Source organism: Anoplopoma fimbria, chromosome 17, assembly GCF_027596085.1.
Source record: "Anoplopoma fimbria isolate UVic2021 breed Golden Eagle Sablefish chromosome 17, Afim_UVic_2022, whole genome shotgun sequence".
In the NCBI taxonomy this organism is placed as follows: Eukaryota; Metazoa; Chordata; class Actinopteri; order Perciformes; family Anoplopomatidae; genus Anoplopoma; species Anoplopoma fimbria.
Window position 1 is genome coordinate 22919434 of NC_072465.1, and position 6654 is coordinate 22926087.

The window sequence follows — 6654 nt, forward strand, 5'->3', positions numbered from 1 at the left end:
TAATCGTGATTATGTAAGTCACACCTGCTCATAATGAGAAGCTGTTTGAAGAAATATATATATATTTTTAAAAATGGCTAAAAATTGAAATATCTAACCTAAACTTGCTCCATCATTTCTAACTAAATACTGAATCCTACATATTTAGCATTACAATTTAAACATTTTCAGTCTGTCCTGAAAATAAAACCCTCTGTCTTGAAAAGTAAGCGTTTTATTTTTAGTTGTCCTCGTGCTCCAGCAAAGCAGCGCTCTTGGCTGTTAGTGGATCTTGAAAATGAGCTTCACACACATATGGTAAAAGCAAAACAGCCTGCAACAGGAGACATTTTGGCAGGAAGCCCTTTGCATTAAAGGAAGCGCACTCCTCTTCCCTCCCACTGAATAGTTTTGCCGTTTTAGCTCATTACATTTATAGTTTGATGTTCGGCTGAGGCGACCGTCTGATTAAATGAAATATCAATCGTGGGGGAGGGTACATGTAGACAAAATAGCTGTCTATAGATCCTGAGCATCCATTTCCCAGGCTGTATAACAGTAAACACTTATGAAACATAACATCATAACATCATTACATCTAATCAGCATGTAGACAGGCTGGCTGGAACTGCAGGCAACAAACTGTTACAAGTCACCAAGCCTCAAATGAGAGACAGCTATCTGAAATGTCAGACCACTGTGGCAGAAAAAAAATATGTCTAGCTTTTTCACCCTTAGTCAACCCTCAGAGTCTGTACATGCCTTCCGTTGCTTTATACTTTATATGTATGTATCTATACAAGATCCAAACATCACTAGCCTCTAGATATTGCTTTTCAGGAGACCTTGACAGCTGTCAGATGGATGAGCATGTACTTGGCCTGATGTCACGAACAAGCTGAAGGTGTTACATTCAGTCTTTGTGAGAAATCTCACTCTGCTATTTACTGCACACAGAATCATTGTGTTGATATACATATGATGGATGTTTACCTAAATAGATGTTAGTAACTTAATGATAATTATTTGCTCCCGTAGTATTTTGAGTTTGTCTCCACTCGATCCGTCGCCCTCTTTAACATAAGGATTTGGGAGTTTGTGTGAGCTAAAGCTGTCCATGCATGGTCAAACCCTGTGATAATTGCCTGTAATGTCATCTTTGCATGCACACCACATCTCTTGACATTACTTGATGTTGACCTCTTATCAAATTATCAACATGAAATGCAGTCACAGTCTTTAGAAGATGCCAGCGGTGTTCTCTGAAGATTGAGAAAAAAATATATAAAAGACACTCGAGAGGCAGCAAAGCTCTCAAACAAATTATGCCCTATGCTTATCAGTAGTACGTGACATGTCTCAGGGATTCAGTCACCCAACGCAGATGACTGCACCACTGACCACATACTGTTGAAATGGTATCTGGTAGCTTCTCAAATGTCTCTCGCTGCATTTCTTCACACGTCACTGACTGCAGCAAAGTGTGCAAGTAAAATGTAGCTTCGGCTGTGTAACTCGCACGAAACAAAAGCCTTTTGGTGTCAAATGAGCGCTAATTTGAATTTCTCAGTGGATTTGCTCAAGAGAGCTGACAAGTTGAAGTGTTTTGTTCAAAACATGTAGGAAATGCTGAAGCGAGTTGGGTGGCAGCATGTTTTTGATCAGTCTGTGTGTATCCTCATTTACTTTTCTGGTCTTATCTCAGAAATTGATCGTGTTTGTTTTGATCTATGAAGCGTGACTGCGTTGAGGATAATTGCCATTTTTCAAAAAACACACTGTGCATGTGCATAATGTGAGACTCAGAGAGACGACTGCAGTGCGAAACAGCTTCAACCACAGCGCTGTGTCTTTATTTTAATGTGAAAAGAGATCCTATTTTCTGCCAAAAAAAACAACCCACACCCTTCACGCAGCTCTCAGAATCTCGGGCTACATATCGATTTGAAACCTTCATCTAAAGTTAGTCATCAACCAGCGGCCTCAAAGCTCTGACCTCAGCGCTGTGATCCAGCTTCCCGGATTTAAAACCGTGAAATTCAAACTGAGAAGCCTGCATTCCTTACTAAAGTGATTTCACGCACCACCACCAAAATTTGTGTATCCTCTGTGTAACTAAATCCTGTACAATGTTCCAAAAAATATTAAAATGATTAAAATACATACACTGTAATTTGAGCATCTGAAATGAGATAGCCCATAAAAATTGAGTCACTTCGTTGCTCTTTAAACAGAGCAAGTGCAGCTCTTTGAAGAGGAAAATAGACGCATGTATTCATTACAAACTTTCTCTATGCATTTTTCTTTTACTGCTATTTGTGCAGCTGCTCGCAAAATGTCTTCCTGATGCAAACAGTGATGGTAAACATTTTCTTCATCCTGATTATGTTTCGGGGGCCGACTTAAATAGGTAGAGCAGTAATCCCATTTCTCCTCTCTGCTCACAACATTTTCTCATCCAGTATTCCTTCATTTTGAGGGCCACCTACCTGCTCACAGTCCTCAGTGCTCTCAGCGCTGTTCCCTTTCAGGCAGCAGTTCTGGTCACACTGTTGCCTTCTCCTAATTTTTTTTTCAATGTAATAGATCCTTCCAGCAGCGTGCAAGTCTGTGCTTGATGTTCCTCTACTGCCTAGAAACCAGTGACTGCCAAAAGCTGTTTAGGCTTTTTTGTATTTGTGGTGACTGCAAAGACATTGGAGGCTGGGTGGGCGGTGAAGCACAGAGGGGGCACAGAGGGGGGGGGGGGATCAGAGAGCAGGTTAAATACCTCCTAAATAATCATTTGTTACCATTAACCAGATGTAGTGACACAAATGAAGATGGAATTTGTTTGTTTGTTTGTTTACAAGCCTCAAATCTGGATAAATTAAGAGTTCACTAGTTTAAGACTTCATTAGGTTAGCTACTATATATGTAAGTGTGCTGTGAATGTAAATGTGATTGTTTAACTCTTAAAGTATGAATAAAGAAGTTAAGACTGAGTGCAAAGTACATTAACATGAAGCCCATCAAAACGGTCAGGTGGATATTTTCACTAAAGTCAACATTTGTTTGTGTGCAGGGATAATGTCAGAATGCTGTCCAATGCATTTGTTTATCTTGTAAGACTGATTTCCTGTAATTATAATTAGTGGAAGTGATTCAGTCTTGACAGCAACTGAGACTTATTAATAACCAACCTGTCAACTTCTAGTGGCAAAAGAAGGAATGTCTAAATAGCCAATATTGATTTGACAAACTTGTTCACATGAAGTTTGACACCAAAGAACTCTTTACAGCAGGTATTTGAAAACAGAGCAGACACATTAGAATTAAATTATTTATCACATAATATAATACACTGGGCCATCTTATAAAATGTTATTCTGTCCATGGCTATAAATGAAACCTACAGATGATAAATCTACATCTAAACTAAGGCTTAAAGTCTGCAGACCTTGAATGCTCTTCTCTCTCGTCTTTTATTACAGACCGGTATTCCAGTTGCATGTCATGTTGGGAGTTGTATTATTTTAAGACGCACAGTAAATGTTGCCAGCCACTGTCCTTAGAGGCTTAAATAAAGAAGAGATGTGTAGGTGTGACACATTGTCCCCCGTCCCCCCACCACCCAATCCGGTACCGTGCCAAACAAGGAACAGCTGTTGGGGCGGCTGTGGCACATGAGGTAGAGCGCTTGTCCCGTAACCACAAGGTTGGTGGTTCAAACCCCTCTACCTGCAACATGCCGAGGTGTCCTTGAGCAAGACACCTAACCCCAAGTTGCTCCCCGGGCGCTTCATTGCAGCCCACTGCTCCTCCGGGATGGGTTAAATGCAGAGAAATAATTTCCCCATTGTGGGACTAATAAAGGCTTAATTATTATTATTATTACAAGTTTATGTCCGATTGAACGTCTGCAACCTGATCAAGAGTATCGACAAGTCCAACCAAAACATCCTTAACATAGATATACATACAGTCAATGAAGCAAGTGAGCACAAGCAACCTCATTTACAAAGTCATCCAAATTTGACCAACTTAGTTCCTGACATAAAGTAGGACAGTATACTTGTGCGTTTTTTGTTTTTCTCAGCATTAAAAATAGTAGTTTCTAATAATATGGATTTGATTACTGGAGTGACTTATATGATAAAACACACCTGCATTTTGCTAATTAATGTAACATAACTAAACAAAAGGGATTTTGAGGATTTATTGTTAATTTTTGTACCATCTAATATGACAGAACTCTATGAAATGTGTTCTTACCCTATGACTTTCTTGCCCTGAAAGTAAAACTGTTGAACTTTGCCTTCAATAAACATCAACAGCCATAAATCTTTCCCACTTAAACAAATTTGTCTCCAGGTGTCATTTTCAAGCAGGTGCTTGTCTGGTTCTTTAACTATTTAATTCACTCACTGTGCTCAATTAATGTATAAGCCAATGCAAATATCAGTGCTGATCTGCTTTTATGTGTTATTTTGAAATAAAATGTTTAGAAAAGACTTGTTTAACTACTGTGGAACCTTTATTTAATCTGCTTTTATGTTGATGATGTTAAGCTACTCAGAAATATATTGTATGTGATTTCAAATGCTAAAAGACTGTCACACCAGTAGCTGTTTGCATGTTATTAGGTGCTTAATGCTTAAGCATACATACATTTACGCCAGCTACTTAAATGGCTTACTGGTTCCCTTACATGGAAAGACGATACCACAGGGGCGTTCGGGTTTATACGCCGGAGCTTTAGTCAGGGTGAAGTCTGGCTCGGGCTGACGGAGAGCATAAAGACCTGTCTCAACCTAAATTTGGATTACTGTGATGTCATAAAGCACAAATAATGTTAAACAACTTGATTATCTATTTAAGCAGTACACACATATGCATATACATACATAAAATTAATTTGCCAGTTTATTGGGGACACTCAGCTCAATCAGATGCAGTCTAAGAACAGTCTTAAATAAATCCTACCTTAATAAAGGTACAATTATCAGTTTTCTGATAAAAAAACAGTTTAAATGGTGTTCATTCATCTGCATGATCATTTTGATGATGTACTTTCTGGTCCATTATTTTTGCTCACCCCAGTTATGTCAATGGGGATATTAAAGCCCACTGAAGCAAATTTGAGGTTTATCATATTATATAAATAAAATTGATTTAGACTCTGTAAATATTTAACAGAATAGTGTCTACCTGAGCAGAAAATGAAGTAGCTATCCCTCTGTGTGCATGTGAGTTTGCCCCACTGGTTAACTCACGGCCGCTGCTTTGCACTGCTCTCATACGGCAAACCCGACCAACAATTGTCATATTTGAAGCGTAACGTCCAACCCTCCTGTTCCACCTCAGGTAAACACTGTTTGCCTCGTCAGCACTGTTGCAGTTGTTTGCACTGTTAGCGCCATTAGCTGCAAGCCACCAGCTCTCCATCACCATTTTGAGAACGGTTGAGAGCCAATAGAAATTTCTTGCACCTTAAATGACTTACTTTTACATTTTTGATAAATCATATGTAATAGATTACATTAATGCAATGGCGTAAAAGGAGTGGTTTAGCAGTCCTAAAGTGGCTGCGTTTATTTTAAATTCCACATTGTGAAACTGAGAGCAAAACTTTTGTTAAAGAATAGCTTGACATTATTCAAGTCTATCTTTAATCTAGAAAAATAGGCAGGCACCCCCAAGTACCTTGAAACAGGTTTTGATTGCTGTAATCTTTCCTCTTGTTCTCATTGGGCGGTAAGAGATTTCCTCCCTAGCAAAACTTCAAAAGCATGTTACCCCTCACAGTGTTTACTTCCTGAACTGCGGTGAAGGGGTGGTAACACATGGAGGGAATTTACACAAAAAAGGACTTCTAATCTTAGATAACAGGCTTGTCCAAGTTCTAACCTCATGCGCCGTTAATCGCTTCCATATACTCATACTGCTGTTTACTTTTTCCTGATTAAAGCTTTCAGGTATATGTACAATGTTCGCTTAGTATTCTCCAAACCTACATGCCTACTGGCTCCTAACATCTGTGTCTGCATCTGTTTCTATGGTCTTTGTCATAATTCACACTCCACGTCCCCTGGCTCCCTGTTGTTCTCCCTTCCACTTCATTTACCGTCCATATCTACCTATTCTTTGATATTTCAGTCCTTCCTTTGAGCCTGCTCCCTCAAGCAATGTCTTATCTCGCTCTTTTTCATTTCGCTCTGTCTCGGTCAATGTAGCACTTTGCCGCTTCATTATTGCCAGACGTAGGTAGCTGTGTCTGATATTTGTCTCTGAAGCATCTATTGGCTTGTTAGTTTGCATCATTTGACATGATAGCTGCTTTAAAAGTTGGCAAATGTTATTTGAAAATCACAGTTTAAAGAGTTTTTTTTTTACTGAGAGTAGCTAGACTGCAAAGGTGACATTTTCCCAGGCAGCAGTTCAGTCCACCATCTGCCCTCCTCAGGTGTCTGTGGCTGCACTACTTTCATCAGAATGATTTTAATAGTGTCAGAATCAGAGAGACGTTTTTTTTTATCAGCCATGGATAATGTTTGTTAGCTTCAGGGAGTGCACCAGCGCCATCAGGAAAGGTAATGCCCCCAATCCTTGTAAGAAGCCAGGGCTGATGAGGTCACACCATGTGTCTGATTTACTGCTCTGCTAGCTTTGCCGTGCTGATACATCCTGGTCAGA